The sequence below is a fragment of the Cupressus sempervirens genome, chromosome 1, assembly GCF_028749045.1.
Source record: "Cupressus sempervirens isolate cs-2001-9-10 chromosome 1, ASM2874904v1, whole genome shotgun sequence".
Lineage (NCBI taxonomy): Eukaryota > Viridiplantae > Streptophyta > Pinopsida > Cupressales > Cupressaceae > Cupressus > Cupressus sempervirens.
This window is the reverse complement of record NC_143118.1, coordinates 477404430-477423564: the sequence shown is the minus strand read 5'-3', so window position 1 is coordinate 477423564 and position 19135 is coordinate 477404430.

Here is a 19135-nt window from a genome sequence, read left to right as displayed (position 1 = left end):
ATTCTTATCTTTAGGTCTAGAGACTAAATGTCATGTATTATTTTTCTCAATTCGTTTAAGCTCTTCTTTCATTGCATTTATCCAAGATTCATCATTTTGTGCTTCATCTGTGTTTTTTAGTTCAAACTATGAAATCAAGAAAATCTATATCTTATCTTACTATTGTTATTACTCATCTACTAACATCACCATTAATATGATTATCAGGATGATTCCTTGCAACCTACTCAAGTGTTCTTTGCTCTTCTCTGGCTTCTTCAAATTATACTTGTATCCCACAATCCATCTCAGAGACTAACTTTTTGCTCAATATTATAATTGTGTACTGGTCTCCTACATGAACATTCCTTATTTGAATCATCATTACAATCATATCCAAATATCTTTTGCATACTTGAAGTCTCTCATCAATTCAGATTACATCTAAGCCTTACTCTTAATATAATAACCAATAAATATGCCTTTGTCACTTCTAGGATCAAATTTTCCTATATAATCTTTTCTTTTGATATAACATTTCCTTTCAAATTTTCTAAATAACAGTAGGTGTGTGACCAAACCATAGTTTATAAGGTGTTTTACTTATTCCTCTTTTGATCAAAACCTTGTTCATGGTGTAGACTATAGTATTCATTGCTTCTCTCCAATGAACATGTGATATCTTACCTTCAAGTATCATTCCCCTTGCTACTTCATTCATTCTTATGTTTCTTCTTTCTGCTACTTCATTATGTTGTGGCATTTTAAGTGTTGAAACTTGTCTACGAATTTCATCATCTTTACAATATGAGATGAATTGATTTCATGTAAATTATACACCTCTATCATACCTTAAACACTTTATCCTCATACTTGATTCGTTCTTAAATTTTTCTTTGAATATCTTGAATTTATCAAGTACTTATAATTTCTCTCTTAGAAAGGCAACCCACATCATCTTAGTAAAATCATCAATGAAAAGAACAAACTACCTTTCACTGTTGAGCGTTCTTGTCTTTGTAGGACTGCATAGATGTGTGTGAGCAATCTCTAATTTCTTTGAAGTAGTGAACATTTTTCTCTGAAATGTATTCCTTGTGTCTTTTGTCATTACACATTCCTTACACCATGTTAGAAAGTTTCACTATCTTAGGTAGATCCCGGATAGCATTTGAATTACTCACCTTTACTATATTATCAAAGTTTGTGTGACAAAATCTTCTATGTTACCAATTGTCATCAACTTTTGCAACCAAACAAATAATCTCATAAGGATTCAATTGAAACACATTACCTTTAGTTTATGTTTCTGTGCCAATCAATTTTATATGCTTATCCTTGATTATACATTTCTTATCAGTGAACTGCATGTGATAGCCCTTATCCACAAGTTTTCCAATATTCTACAAGTTATGTTTCAATTCATCAACAAAACATACATCTTCATTTTAGTCTTACCATTCAAGAGTACTAGAACATTTTTCACTTAATAGGATAAGAAACATTATTACCGACTCTGAAAAATCCTCCATCATAGCTTTGAAATTCAACAAACTTTTCTTTGTCACCTTTCATGTGATGCGAACATCCACTATCTCTAATTCAATCTTATTTTATTCTCTACTTGTGAAATAAGTGTTTTCTCTTCTTTAAGAGGACTTTCTTCCTTAATTACAAAAAAACCAATTTCATCTTTCATCATCACTATCTATAAATTTTATCTCTTTGGTCTCAATCTCTTCATCACTAACATATAGACACTCTTAAGGAATCTTTTATTTGTAAGGTCTAGGTTTCACTTTAGATTCCTTTTTACGACATTTAAAAGAAAAGTGACCAGTTTGTTACAATGCTAACAAAGAAAGGGTATTTATTCTTCACAATACCTTACCTTCAGATTCTCTATTTGGAATCAGTGAAACAAATACATCTATCTTCTTTTCATCTTCAATATTTACCCAATCACTAGCATAGTCTCCAAAGTTTCCACTGGTGCTTGCACTTTTTGTTAGTAGTCTCTTGTCTTTATGTGCACTAGCACTAAAATTAGTCTCAACTCTAGGAAAAGCATTTGTTAATCTACTAATTTCAAAAGGCTTTCAATTTCTCAATCAATGTCTCTCTATTAAAATCTTTCATTAATAAAAATAACTTCTTCAATAGCATTTACAATGTTACGATAAGTAAGAGTCGGGGATCTTAGGATTGTCTAACAAACCTCATCTTTTGATATAGTTCCTCCAAAAAAAATTACGCATGTAGTTGTCTTTATAATTCTCTACACATATGTCCTCACAGATTCATCTTCTTGCATTCTAGCATTTTCTAGCTTAGTTTTCTAATTCTATTATTTCACTTTCTTTGTATGTTCATCACCTTTATATAACTTTTCTAATCTAACTCAAATATCATGTGTAAGGTCAAGACATTTCACCTCAATGAATGTTGACTCTAATAGTGCATTAATCAAAGTTTCCCTTGTAATTACATTAAAAAATCTTATTTCTGTCAAGCGTGCTTGAAGATATCTTACTTTTTCTATTTACCTTTGTCTTAGTCTTTGTAATCATCTAGAAATCAATTCTCATACAGATCAAGTGTGTTCACATCTTATCCTTCCAACAGTCATAATTCTCACCGTCAAACTTTAGACTTTCATTCTTCTTCCCCCCCTTGTCACCCTCCAAGGGTAGGAAGCGGTCGTCAGATATACCTGCATCAAGACACACCAGATATGTTAGACCACGTCATAGATTCATTAGGCAGCAACATTCTACTCCCAGTACTACTTGGATTCAGATTCGAGCTCAAGCCACTAGTCTCCCTAGGTCTTATCCTTTTGTGGTGGACTTCTTTGTACCGAGAAAGGATATCTAGTTCTCTCATTTGTTCATTCTCATTTCCTCTCTTTGTTTTGTTTTGTTTTGTTGCTCGTTCCTTTTCGAACACTATTTGGTGCTCCTACTGGGTTGCTTTTATGCCCGGTTGTATCTTCCAATCCCTTGGGACCCTATTAGTCTTTTGTCGGACATTAACATCATTATCTTATCTTATCTTGTGTTAGTATCTTATCTTTCTCAATTGTCATCTCCTCCAGCTACAAAGCTTACTTCTCAAAGAAACTTGATGCTTTGATACCAACTATTAAGAAGTAAAGTCTACACACAACAAGAGGGGTGAATCAATTTTGTCAATTTACTTTCAAATCCAACCTTAAAAATCAGATAACCAACTGCCAAAACAAAGATGCACAGTGATATGAAACCATATACCATAACACACAATTTTTTTTATTAGGGAGCCCCTTGATTAGGGGGAAAACCCTGGTAGAGATGGCATCCACAAGATGATGTACTAATATATAAGTTTCTTGTGAAAGGATGTGACCTTGTTAAGAGTCTAATACAACGCATTTGCTACAATAGTCCATGTTAGAGGATAGATCCCTCTTAGGAGACCTTGAACCCTTGTTAGAAGGTTTCGACATTGTTAAAGGTTGATAGGAAACAAATAGACACATTTCCTAAATGCTCCAACAAATGTGAAGAAATGATCTTGGAGATTACATATCCAAAACAATGAAGTGGTTGATCTACAACTTGCCATAATAGTTCCTTTGGATCTCACCACATTCATCCAACTCAATCACTAACATGTTCTAATCATCTAACATCAAATTTCACATTCACTGGCCATATATATTACATACATGATGATTTTCAACCAAGGAAAATCTCTTTGTATTATACCCTATACAATTAACTAATTAGGTCAGCATGTTAAAGCTTCCTCAATGAACATTTAATTATATACGTTCATAATAAGATATGCATGCCTTCATAAGCATCCTTACAACAATCACAATCTGGTTCTCACATGTTACAATACAATTATCACATTTTACGATGATAACTAACTTGTTTCCTCAACCAAGTTGGCTACTAGTAAAACATATTGCACGTTTCACAATGACAACCTTTCTAGAATAATCTCCAAGTCTTGCTACTATGAACATAGCTTCATGAATATGTCTTCTACTACAATCCAAGATCCTTGATGTTAATTCCATCTCACTACCAACTATTTTTGACATGATTTCCTACACACCGATCTACTACTGATCTTTATCAAAAGAATTGTAACTTATTAAGAACTAAACATAAGATACAATGAACATAGATATGATATATGTACTTATTCAACACAAACATAAGCTTGCATAGCTTTTCCTATCATGTGCCAACTTTGTTGTGTCAATCAGAATCACCATCTATCATGAGCATATAAACATATAAACATATGTTGTCATCAATGACAAAACGTGCCATCAATACAACACATAAAAAGTACATCTAAGTTGCCAACTTGCTGAAACCTAAGGACAAAAACCTTTAGGATTTCTCGATGGATTGGATGGAAACCTAGTTCATCTTCGGAGTGTATTCACAATAAGGTCCACCTTGCATTTTAGGTTCTTTCTTATTATCCAATCTAGTTATAACCTTATGTATCTAAGATTTGAATGCTTATGAAGTTATGGTATTGTTGGTTCATAATGCAATTACTATTTCTAAGAAATTTGCATGAGAATTTGTTGGTGTATTTATCTATTTAATTTGCATAAATTCATTGTTGGTATCTCTAAAATTTAGCGAGCAATATTTTTGAGAGTGTATTTGGGTGGGATATTACAGTAGGTTTAACAGTTACATGCTTGGATGCCTCATTTTAAGTCTAAGAGTTATTTGCAATGTATTCCATTGCTACTTTATCAAGATAAGATTTTGTGTTCTTGTGTTCTCTTCCTTTACTCAATTGTGTGTACTACTCCAAATTATCATCTTCAAATGGGTCAATTTGAAAGCACCGCTCTAATGCCTCTAATTGATAACAGTGATGTCACATCGCAACAGCTCCAAAAGTTTCAAAAAGCTAAAGGTTTCATCAAGATTAATAATTCATCAAACAATATTGATGTACAAGTGGGCAACAACATCCAAAGGAGTCATCATTTCTTTTATGTATTTTTAAACCTTCTCATTATTTACAACTCTTTCTAAATTTTTACATAATGTGATGTTGAAGTTGATTAATGATAAGATTTTAATACTTCCTCCTAGTAAACCAAAACAAACATCAAATTCATTTAATCCGAAAGTTTTTTGTCAATCTGATCATGATACTAAGAAACAATTTTATTTGAAGACTATTGTCTAGGACCTTATTGATTCTAATGCTAGATATGTTAAGGATGGAAATGATCAAGGAGATGTATCTATTTCCCCTCCCAACCAAAACTTGTAGCTATATATCAATCCCTTCCCATTATACTAATACAATTGAGTTTTCCCATTCCTTGTCATCTTCTTCGACTAATGTTTGTTTTTTATTAGGGGAAATAGGTTTTGAAGGAACCTGAAACCCTGTACAAGAAAAGTGGGGACGAGAATCCCACAACAAACCAAATGGTTTCATAGAATAAGAACAATGTCTAGCAACCATAACCAAACCAAAAAACGGCGCAAAGAGTATCTATACCCTAAGCCAAAAGGAGAAGGCATGGCAAAAAAATATACATTACATCCAAATTGTCCAAACAATATTTTTAGCAACAAGAACCCCCAACCTACCAACTAAAAAGGTAGCTAAGATTTTTCTTAAACTCCCTTCTTCTAGGATCCAAGAGTCATGTCAAATAGAGGAGTGGACATGTTAGAATGTTTTTCAATTACAGCAATCTAAACATCCTCCACCATAGTAGCCTTTACCTGCCACACTTGAGAATAACACGCCTGGGTTATGCACCAACACAAGTAACCCTCGATGAAGAAACCATGTCAAATACAATAACAATAGGCACAACATCAATCATTTGGATAGAGCCAACAACTAGAGTACCACCAAAATTTTGTTGATCAAATCCACCAACAACTAGATAACTTCCAATGTTCTATTGATCAAAGTCATTCCTCACAGATCTAGAAATTATGCACTGAGCATAACCAGCATGCACCACAACCTTCTATCTAGAACCAAAAGGAATAGCATCTTTCAGTACAACAACAAAAGAAGGAATCTCGTCTCCTTCTCGTCCTTATTTAGAATAAGTAGCATCTATAGGATTGTCCTCGGTAGAGGTTTTTTTTATGACTATGTAGTCTTACAACGAAGCATCCTTCCACCATGAATAGGGTTTCTTAGCTTTCATTCTTTCAATCTTGCACTTTCTCAGAACATGCCCAGGCTTAAAGCATTTTTGCATCTAAAAGGAAGACCATTTTGAATTCAAGATCAATTTGGAGTACACAATTTAATCTCAATATCAACAAGAATTTGTGCATAGGTAGAATGACACATATCAAAAGAATCTAAATCCGCCATTAGGAAATCACCTAAGGTCTCTCCAATTTCCTCAAGAATAGAATCCAACCAAATAAAGTGGAAGGTTAAGAAGTCATACCTAGATTGGCATCTTACAAAAAGATTTAGATGATCAGCTAAAATATTGATGCTAGGGTTTAACCATCAAAGAAAAGCACTTTTCCCAAGTAAAGAAATGATTGTAGAGAATGACCCTACTATCCTCCTATCCTCCAAGTAGTCAACTAATGTTTGTTGAATCTCCTACTATTTCTAAATATGATGTTGAATGTACCAAGGCCAATAACAGTGTCACCTTTATTGATCAATTTAAACCCAAACCTAAACTTTTCATTGCATTTAACCCTAAGAAGAGTGTTAGGGAACTTCACAGTCCCCTTTGTATTGCCTACCCCACAGTTCTATTACCCTCCTCATTGAAGTTGGAAAGAAATTATTAAAATGTTACTTATGTTGTCATCACAACTTTTGATCAATTTCAAGTTCCACTTGGTCTTCCTGGGCTTACTTCCATGAAGACTATTGTCTCTCCTATTCATAAGTGTTTGAATTTCCCCATAATGAAGAAATCATCATGATTAAGCATAGTTCTATCAAGCTATAACCAGACAAGGGAACTACAATCTTGCCTTCATTTGGCCTAAAATGCCTCAACCAAACCGACTTAGGACATACCATTTATTCTTATCTTATGAAAAAATCAAAGCCCAAAATATTTGTGAACTTAGCAATCCTAAGGTATTCACATCTCCTTTCCCTAGACCTAGACTCCTTTATACACCTTCCATACCTCCTATTTATGCTTTGGTTTCATCTCCTATATCTTGCAATCTTCAACTTCTATCTCTCAACCTAGTATAGTTCCTTCCATTCTTTCTCCTAAAGAAGGAAAACTCAATAATGATTAATGATAAAAACCAATCTAAATTTCAAACAAAATCAAATGTAAAGGTTGTGCCAATGACCACCATTTTAGACACCATGCTAAGGTCCAAAAGCTTGATTCTCAAATTATTTGCTCTTGTAAGACACATTCAAATTCCATGAATCCCTTTGACCATCATATGCATAGCCCATAGGAAGCAATTAATCTAAAGAAGATGAAATTACATAGCACGTTGATTATGTTCTATCAAATATTCTATTGTGATTAATTTCAATGAAGAATATACCTTTTGATAATTTCAATATTTCTAACGCAATAATGTTATTGGTGGCTATTTTGATTATGTGTGAGCTTATTGATGTTAATCTTGATTTACCTACCATATTTGAAAAACAATTATCCCTAACTCGTAGTGACAAACAAAGTGACTAGCCATTAGATCAGGGTCCTTATTTGGAAATTGCAATATCTCCATCTAACATGCTTGATATTGCCCCTCTTACAAGTAGCCGACCTTCCCTAAATGATAGTGACCAAAATGTGGAGTGAGTGAAATGCTTTCCTAGTTTCTCTTGTATGACAGATTAGTTTGTGTGTTAGTCTGTCATGTTGTGCTTCCTTCGTGGTGGGTTGCTATATGTTTTGTATAGATTTTTTTTAATTATTGTTGCTTAGTAGGCACAACCTGATAAAGGAATCAACCCATCGTAACATTTTTGTTTGTCATGTTATGTTTCCTTCGTGATGGGCCACTTGCCATATGTTTTGTTTAGAATTTTTAAACAAATCTTGTTGCTTTGTGGGAACAAATTGATCAAAGAATCAACCCATCATGACATTCCTCTATTTGTATTTAACATTTGTATTTTATATACATGTTTAATTGTTCATAAATGTGTCTTTTTGTTGTCTGATTGCGAATGACAGAAAATACCATTTTTTTGGTCTTAGCAATATTGCCCCAAAAATATTTATTTTATATTTTATGTGATCTTTTTCCATTGTGCTTCTTGTTATGTTATACCTTTAGGGGATGATGTAAGCTCATTTTGCAATTCTTGATATACATGAGTTATTCATACGATCATATTCAGCTAAGCATTATACAATGGATCCCTTTAGAGATTGTTTTCCTTGGAACTTACTTCTTTTTGGGATCCCTTTTGAAGATAATACTTTCCTTAAGTATTGATCCTCCTTTAGTGGATTTCCCAGTAGGCAATGATTTAGTTGGTCATCTTTTTTCTATTAGTTAGGTCGCATAAGACAACTTGCTAGACCTTCAGTTCCATCTTTTGAAGCAATATTTCATCTTCACATGGTCCATAATAAGTCAAAACCTTGCAAGGACAGTTGTCTTGGTTTTGGATTTAATAAGGACCTAAGTCACTCATAGGCTTGGCATCTTCTTTTCTCCTTGTCCTTGATTAAAAAAAAAAAGTAAATACTATAATATGATTAATCCTGAGCATGAGGTGATCTTACACACCCACTAAAGTAGAGGTTAAATGTACCATCCTAGATTGTAAGTGCTTAAAATTAGATGCTAATTAGGCCCCATTTTAGTGTTCTCAATATTTCATGTATATTATGCTTGATCCAACCCCGTACCACATACATTTTCTGGTGTATTTCCACTTGCATGACTCCCAAATTAAATTTTATCATGTCTTTGTGGGAAGAAGTAGACCAAGCTAAAAAATTCTCCAATTTTCCCCCAAAATTTGAATTAGGGACTCATCTCGTTGGTTTAGCAAGATTTCCATATTCTTGTCAACCACCTTCAAGTTTTGAGCTCTAAAATAGTGTGAGGTATAAAACAAGCTAACTCTCTCCTCGTTTTGGTAATCATGAGCAAGATTGCAAGCATTCTCCTACAATTTTGTACCAAGCATTCAAGATCAACCTACAATTTTGTATCCAAGCAGTCAAGATCAAGACTTCAAGCATGTTAAGGAAACATACTGGACCTTTCTTCCTTCACCTCCATTTTTGATGTGATAGAAACCAACTACCCTAATATTATTGAGACCCAATAGGGCCTTAAAACTTTCAAAGCTTTTAAGAAACAGACAAATCCTTACCATGAATGTTGTACCTTTTGTAGGAAAAATATTTTATATGCTAGCCCTACTTCTTCTACCCAAGAAGATGGCTCATATTCTAATTAAAGATGACACCATATTCCCTAAGATTATTTTGGGGGTTGGGTTTTGCACTTGTCTTGCCAACTAAAATCTTATGCCTTGGGTGTCTCCTTCAAGGTTTTGGTAGATGGCCCAATCTCCTTGTTGCTAATTATTGTTTTTTATTAAGGAAAACAAGTTTTGAAAGGAGCCTGAAACCCTTTACAATTCATAAAATATTCAATGAAGCCCAAACCAAACAATACTACAGACCAAAGATGAAACAAGTCACCCAACAAGACACAGTGACCAAGGTGGCATCGCAAATAATACAATACTCATCAGCCACACAAACAAGTTTCAAATGGGCACCTGAAGCCCCATGGTAAGAAAGAGGAATAGGCAATAAATCCCTTACCATGTCAGACATCAAAGAAACAACAGGCCAAAAGAGCCAAGAAAACCAACAAAAGGGCAAACACAACTCAAGATTTCCCTTTCGGTGAGAACATAAAGCCATATCAAAAGGAGTGGAGGGCTTTACCTTTTTTTCTTTAATTGTGGTTCATCCATCCTCCACCAAGCCAGCTGCCCTCGGCCAAGTAAAGTCAGCAACACCACAACCATCCCCTAAAACCCCCGCAGCTAGGGAACGGATCATAGCAGAAGAACGATCAATAACATCCTGAGATGGGGGAACAATGTCTAGAGACGAAGCCATAGGTGGGACAACAGTCGAATCGCTAAAGACATAATCCAGACGAAGGGAAGATGTCACCACCATAGGGACAGTCGTGCCATCAGAAACATCATTTGAGTCTGCCACCAAAGTGTCCTGAGAAGAGTCACCATTCCCAATAGAGGAAACTTTCTGAACCGTGTAGTGATCATCTGAAACCCCCTTCCACCAAGGAGACTTCTTCGGTCTAGATTTTTCAGAAGAGCAACAGGTCGCAAGGTGGTCGATCTTGTGGCATATCCTGCATCAGAAAGGGATGCCCTCATAATCAAGAAGCTGGTTCCAAGGGCCATGCAGAGATGTCAACTTAATCATTTCAGAGAGTCCCTTGGAGACGTCGATCTCAACCAGGATACGGGCATATGTCATCTGAAACACATTGGAAGATGCAGTATCTAACAAGAAGTAGTCCCCAAGGGCATCTGCCACTACCTCCAAGACAGAATCCACCCAAAGGTGAAGGGGGAGATTCGGCAACCTAACCCATAGCAAGATCTTATTAAAAGATCTTGTTAATGGATCAAACTCCTTATACCAAGGTTTAGTCATCAAGGGAAACTTTTCCTGCCATGACAACGCAGAATGGCATTTCTATCTTCAATAGTTTCAAATTTCACAATGAATAAACCTTTTGTAATTGAGTATATCTGAGTTGTACCTAAAATGAATGGCTTCCAGACACGGTTGATTCAAGCGTGCAGCTCTAGCAGAGGGGGCTAGAAACCCTTAAAACGAAAGATAGCAGCATTGGAGGAGAGATCATCCACATAAACAGAGATCTCATCAACAATATTTGGCTCTAAATCAATCATTATCGGGTTACTAATTGCAACTGGTATAGCATCTCGAAACCTCGAACACACAGACTACCCTCTAATGCCAGCCTCATAAGCGGCAACACCAGCGTAAGATATTGCAGATCTGCCAGCAACATGAGGCAGAGACACTGTGGAGAGACCACCAACCAACCGTAACCCAAATCCAATGGATGAGGTAGGGAGGGTGGAATGGACCCCTACTAGGGTAGAGCCGCGGAAGTCAAAGTCAAGGGCAACCGAAGGAAAAATCGACTCGGGTCCCCCAGCCTGAACAACAACAACAGCAGACGCAAAGAAAAAAGCCAGAGTGAGATCAAGCCCAGAAACAGAGAGGGCCGCGAACACAGACTTCGACTGCAAAACAAACACGGGCACCATTCAAATGTTCACACAAAAGTTGCTTCTAATAGATGAATTTTGTCACTAATGATTGTTGATACAACCAACATTGGTGGATAATCTTGTGTTCGTTCTGAGGATGTTCTTTGGACAAAGACAATCTAGAGAAACTTGAATTCCTTCTCAATTGATACCGTGGAACATGATTTTTTCCTTCAATTTAATCATGTAGTTGGATGAACTATGCAAAAGAAAATGGCATTTGCATTTCCTTGTGGAGTCCTTTATCTGGTAATTGTAGAAAAAATAAACATACTCCTTCATCAATCATGCAAGATTTTGGTCAAATCAAAAAATTCATTGAACAAGGGGGCACTTGAGTGTACATTAACTCAACCATGACCAAATCAAAAGGAAAATATGCAGGAATTTGCAATTCACCTCACATTTTGAAGTTCTTGTACCACTGGCCACAATCAACTCTTTTCGGCAAGGTATTTTTTAGTCGCTAATATTTGTAAATTGGCTAACTTTAGAATTTTTTTGCTAGTAATTTGACTAATAATTTAAGATTTAATACAACCAAAATCGTCACATTTTTTATTAAATTTAGTTCTAAAATATTCAAAATCGCTCAATAACTTATTTTATTAAAAAAATTAAACTCAAAGATTTGTCACAATATTCAACACATGATTAGATTTGATTCACCTAAATATTATATATTATCAAATAAATTAAAATTAATTCACCAATAATTATCATAATTATTAGTTACTTTAGGGAGATATCACCCATATTTAGTTTTCACTATTGATTCAAAATATAATGTAATTATCCTCATAATTTCCATGAGATAAAACATGTTCAATTTTGACTTGTAATATTCCATGACGATTAGCAAACTTCCTATTATTATTGAGATTCGTGAATATTTTCTACTCAAAAATTGTGATTCCAAAATAATTGCCAATGCAAATAATATTTAAAATTAAAAAACTGAGAGATTCGCAAATAAAAATAATTTGGTTTTTCAAAATAGTGAAAGATTTGCCAATATTTTATATCTTTTTCTAAAGGGGGTTCTTAAAGTTAACCCTACTTTTGGGATCTGGACACAATTTCTAAACTATTAGCCTCTACCAATTAAAAGTTTACACTAGAACATGATTTGCCGTAAAACTATAAGGTGCACTATCAAAAACTAGCCTAGTTTGACAACAATTGGCCTTAAAAAGTGGATAAAAAAGAAGGGCTCACCTAACGAGGATATTTTTTGGTATAATCATGGTGAAATCAAGGAACCCCAGATTTCTTGTAGATGATATTTCTACTGTGGATCACATCCCATCTCTGCTCCCTTGCACAGAAGATTTCCTTGGTAGAAACCAAATTTTGGTGGGTGAGGGTAATTGCAATTCATAAATGGTGAGGACATCTACCCCCTAGAGATGTATAAGGCAAGGTTACTTCTTGAACTGCCAGTCACATCTGCAAGGGATATTTACAAATTCCTGGTAAGAGGAAAGGATGAAAATCAGAACCAGTGAAACTCCAATTTGAAGTGAAACTCCAAATTGAAGGACAGAATTTGATAAATGATGGCACCCAATGGACAGTACGAGGAAGGGCACTGCCAAACAAGCTTGAAGACTTGATCTTCATACAAAGGATGATAGATTTCAAGATACATGAAGCTAAAAAAAAATTGATTCTAAGCGTCATGAAGCAGAATGACTGATTATGAGTTTCATGAAGCTTTATGCTACCTCCTTCCTTTCCCCTCAGTATCCTTCTATTTGATCTCAGTAGACTCTTCAGTTTCCTCACCTCCTCCAAGTTGGTGAAGTGTTGGATAAGAATCGTAAGGAAAAATATATATACAGGTGGCAAGGAAGAACAATATTTGACATGCCATTTTAAAAATTGGGAGAAGATGAAACTGTGGAGATTGAGCTTTCCAAAGAGATGGCCCTGATAGGGAGGTTCAGTACCAAGCCTCCCTGCTCTAAATGACTAGATTAAGCAGATGTAGCTTGCTCTTTTCAAAGGGAAAATGGCCTTTTATCCCAATACAAACAGGCTTTTATTATCACGTGCAACTCAAGTGGATTGAAAAAAGATTTTAAAGGAAGGAGCTTGAATCGTGCTATTCCTACTAACAGTAAGAGGAAAAGCACTGCCGACCAGGCTTGAAGGCTTGATCTTAGTATAATGAATGACAGATTCCAGATTTCATGAAGCTGAAGGATAATTGATTCTAAGTTTCATGAAGCCAGACGACTGATTCTGAGTTTCGTGAAGCTTTATGCTACCTCCAGGCTTTCTTTACCCTCGGCATCCTTCTAATTGCTCTTAGCAGACTGTTCAATTTCCTCCCTCTTCCTCATTTCCTACAAGTTGGTAAAGAGCGGGATACGAACCGTAAGGGCCTCACTGCTCTGAATGACTAGATTAAACAGACATAGCTAACTCTTTTGAAAGGCACAATGGCATTTTATCCCAGTAGAAACAGATTTTTTACTCTCGTGTGCAACTCAGAGGTGGATTGAATAAAGATTTTAAAGAAGGAAGCTTGAATCTAGAACTCAGTACTGCAATTTTGAAACCAAGATTCCTTGAGGTCAACTTGCTTATAGTAAATTTTTGGATATCATCTATCTGGGTTAGATTACGTAACCTCCGGCTACACATCTAGTTTCATTCACTTGAAAAAATATAGGATATCTGCTAGGTATTTTTAATAGCATAAGTGTAAATTGCAAACACATTTTCTTAACTCTAGAGTACAGAAAAATGTGGAAGTGGACCTATCCAAAATTCTATCTCCAAAAATAGCCTTCAAAATGGGCAAATCTGTATGGAAACAATCTCCAGATTTTGGGAAAATGTCTTCCCGTCTTCAGTTCTATAGCAGCAGATACTGGAAAGCCTATAAGGTCATCAGTTCACTGCTGAGGAAACAAGATGCTCTTCCAAACCATTTGCCTGTGGGTTTTTCTTTTTATATGTCCATGAATGGTCCAGAAAAAGTAGAGATGAAGTCTTCAAAATGAGGGAATGAGGGGCCATGAGAAGTCTTGGACAATTGTCTAGAAATGTAAATGCTTTCCAACTCTTCTGAAGAGGATTTTCCTCGGGAATTAAAATAGCAGGATGTATGATCAGGACATATGATACTATGAAGAGGATGTACAGAGTCTAACTGCTGATGAAAAGCATTACACGGTCAAAACCAAAAAAACATAAAATCAAGCAGAAATTGAGTTTAATCACAAAAACTGGTGCCAAGGTCCCACGCCAAACTGAACAAAGTTTGAAGAATGGAATATTAGGTAGCATTTAATTAAGGTTACCTTATTTGAATACTTCATTTCTCTTTATGTTGCAAGAAAGAAATAGGTTTTTTATTATTCAGTTTCTTGACAAGAGAGATGAGGCCCGTTAGTTTAGTTTCATCATATGGCATGATGGAATGAATACTTATACAAGGGCAATGGCCCTTGTAGAATCCTCAACATCTTATCTTAAAACTAATAAAAGCGCCCTTGTCAATTTTAACCTTCACCATTCAATTTAGTAAATGAAGTTCTTATAGAATTTCCTAATGCAGCACAAATTTGAAATTTCCTGTCACACATATTGTTGCCCTCTAGAATTAATCTGCACTTTACCCAATTGGACATTTGAGACACTTAAGTGAAACACTGGTTTTTATCATCGATTAAAAGATTGAAAGAGAGAAGTTTTTATAGATAAAAAATACATATTGATTGGAAAACCATGGTACTGGGCAGGAAAAATTCAACAACAGAAAACGCCAGCAGATGATGTATGAATGCTAAGGGCAGTAGCAGTGAGTGTGATCATAGGTGAACAAATGGCAGCATCATCTTCAATGAATAATTTCTGAGGTATATGTTTCTACAGTTATACCCAGTTTGTTTGGGTTCTTCCAGGAAAAGCTCACATGCACATGAACGATACCCACATAAATCTCCTTGCCTACCAGACCAACTTGTAACCAGGCATACATATGGGGATGGACTTTGACTAAATGATAATGTAGGCAAAAATCTTGAAACTCTGGTATTCCTACTATATTTAGTAACAGTGCAAGAAGCATCCAAAAGTTATTGGTTAAAGTATCATCCATGATGCTATTGAATGGTATATTTTTATCAGTGGGAATGACACTAGATGCAGGACATTTTCCATAAACAGTAGACAATGATCTTTCTATGTATTTCTGTAACAATCTTACCCAATCTACACTAGATACCACAAGCAGCCACATAGAATCTGCTCCTCTACAAGCTATTTTCAGAAGTGCATAGTTATCATATGCCAAACATCTTGCACCTCATTTATATACTCAAGTCAACTATATGCATCATCTCTATACTCAAGTTGATTCTACCTATTATCTCTATACTCATGTCAACAAGAAACAGAAAATTGACCAGGATTGATTGTTTTAGCTTTCATAAAAAGACATCAAAATTTCTCAAGCAAATGATACATAAGAAGTGGTAGAACTTATATTACAATAATTAAGTTCTGAAAATCATTAAGATGCACTAACATTTTTAACAGACAATCTCCAGCACAAAACTCATTTTGCACATTTAGATCCATCCATTGCAGGATCATGAACAAATAGCATGAATTTGTGGATAAAAATCTCAACTCAACTTTTTATGGAAAAAAGCTAATTGAGACCAGGATTGCTAGAATGGAAAATAAGCAACTGAAACTTACTGAGGTGAAAAATATGTTATAAAGCAATTAAAACATGTTATGACAATTAGCAGGGATGGAAATACATTCCAGAGCTAGGGCTAAAAGCCTAGCCACTACCATTGGAGGTGGGCATTCTGGCCATGAGGTCATGAGAGCTCAAAGAAGGATGAGGATGATGGAAAACTGTTAGAAGACAATGAGGATGAGCTACTCTTGGGCATCTTGCTGGCAGCTCTAGCTTTTGCAAACTTGACGAAAAAATCCCATCTCTAATGAGGGACAAAGCTTTCAGGAAGTTTACTGGCCAAATCTGTCAAATTTGGACATGGCAGATGAAAAGATTGCTTATCATGGGTTGAAGATGATGTTTGTGCCTTCGTTTGATGCTGCCCCCTCGGTCTTTGGCTTGAGAAGGGGCTTCCTTTCTGCCCACCCTACTCCCACTCCTAGCGTTTCAGGGAGAAGATTTCAGGGTTCTTGCAAGGCATCTGCCCCTGATAATGATATCACCTTCTCTAGGTCTTTTCTCTTGCGGGAGTGACCACAGGTTGTTCTTCCGCCACGGTTATTTACTTTACAGCTGGTAAAAGTGATATTTCTGATGGGCCCTGCTTTGAAGTCGGGATTCAAGTTGCTGACAATGTTGGCCCCTCTGATGACATTTTTGTCCAGAGGGTCCTCCTGAGGCCTTTGCCTTGACTCTGATGTTAGGGTTGGGTCTGTTGATGTGGGGTGTGTGGGGGCTGATTCTAGGGTGGTTATCCCTTCTCATGGCAGAGATAAGTTTAATATTGCTGTTCCTGAGGATGTTCTTCCTTCAGCTTTGGAGCAAGTTTCTTCTCTTGAAGATGGTGGGATGATGGTCGTTTCCCATTCCTGGTGTTGTTGTTTTTCCTTCCCCAAAGAGTTAATAGAAGCCATTTGCATTAGTGACTAATGCAGCTGTCAAGCATGCTTTCTGCCTAAGGTCTCATTTGGGGCATACGTCTTGTTCTAGTTTCAGTAAGCCTTCTGAGATAATGCATGAAGGACAAATTGACTTCATTGTTCCTGATTCTCTTCTTGATAAGTTGCTGACTTGGTTGAGAGCGTCTCTTGTTTGGAGATTTTGTACTAGTTGCCCCAATATTCATATTGTGCATAGATAGATTTTTTGAACATGGAGGTTTAGTCGACAGGTTGAGGCAACTATAATGTTGAATGAGTTTGTGTCTTCCTTTTCCTGTATAGAGGACTGCTTTAGGATTATTCGCGATGGCTTTTGGTTTTTGAGCATGAATGGTCTATTACAAGATTCAAGAATTGACAAATTAACAGATTTCCGGATGATTGATTAATTAACAGAGGAACAAATGTGTTCCTTATAAAGAATTACAAGGACATTGTTTCTAAAAGAAACAATGTAGACTGAAGACGAAATTAGAAACAGAACTTTAGACAAGAAACATTCCTATCTAGATAGAAAGATGGACTACAAAACCAGTAGTTGACCGTTATAGAAAGTATTTAACTAAGGAGATAATATCTTCATAAAGATATTATCTTGATACCCTTCCTTAATGGTCAATATACGGATGTCAAAACATTCTGGGATAACTGAGACCCTCTTTGGATCTACAGAATGCTGAAACCAAGAAGCTTTGCCAAAAGAGTGCTATGACTCAAAGCAGATTGCAATTACAAAACTTCATTTTTGTGGAAAATCTCACGCAACGTTGCATATTACAGACAACATGAAATGATTTTTAAGGAGAAAATCAACAAACCCAGAAAAACAAAAACAGATTCAAAAAGCGAAAAATGCAGCTTTGCCTTGATCAGGAAGCTCGACAACTTGTGCTGTTGGCTGGGATGCATTTTGCCTTGCTTGGGCAGCCAAACGTTTCCAGCACTCAAACTTCATATGGCCAAACTTGTGACAATAATTGCACTGTACATTTTGCTTTGTAGAGCCATCCAGGGATTGAGCAGAAGGTTGATGTTGGAAAGGCTGGAAAGGCTAATGGTTAACATGCACTGCTTCCAATGGTTATAATTGCGGCCATTGAATCGTAGACTACCCTTCAACATCAGATTAGTCAAAGATGCCATTTCGAAGAATTCAAATACAAACTTCAAGACTGAAATTCAGCAAGCATGGATTTCAAGGCAAATTCTAGAAGACCCAGAAGAATCAGAGAGTGACCCAGAAGAGAGCTTGAAAAACTTAGAAGGAATCTATTGTCAGTTTTTGGATCCAATCGCCTGAAAATCAAGGCACCAAAAATGAGGCATCCTGAAAAACGGACGAGAACCCAGTTGAGCTCTCGAGAAACCCACCAAAAATCTACAATCAAAAAAATATTCCAACCCCAAAAATTAGGGTTTTGAGCAAACAATCCAGTCGACGGCCATGGAGGTCAAAGTTGTAGGGAAAAAAGTCATTTTCCGGTAAATAAATATTGGGCTTTCTTCAGGAATGGATGTACATGGACGGACGTTGCTGAAGAGGACAGAATTGACACCAATGAACGGTGTAATTGGTGCACGTTTGGAGAAAAATGTTTGCAAAAAACAGCGCTCGGTTCAGCAAAAAACGTCACTAAAACAAACTCGTGATTTTTGTTGGTGTCTGGTCATGAACAGAGGAGCCGTGATCACCAAAGACTCGCAATGTGTAGCTTAATCCGAGCCCCCATACCAGCAGAAAACACAAGCAATAACTGGTGCAATTTTAGAAGTCGCGATTTGTCACCAAAAAAAAACGAGCCCCAACTGCTGAAACACGAGCAGCATATCCAACGAGGATAGACAAACCTTGTTTATGCATGATATTCCTTAAGCAAATCATGATTTGTTGACAAAACACCAACAAAAAATTGCGATTTGCAGATGGCCGTGATTTCCATGCGAGAAACAAGATTCGCAATTTTCAAACCTACAAGCCTAAGCAAAGAGCAAGGCAAACCAAAACCCTAGACGTTACTAGGTATGAGGAAGCAAATATGTGCGAAATAATTTCGAAAATAAGGATCCAAAAATTTCAATGAACAAATTCTTATGTTCGAAAAAATTTAACCATGCTCTGATATCATGTTATAGAATTCAAGAATTGGCAGATTAACGGATTAACGGATGATTGATT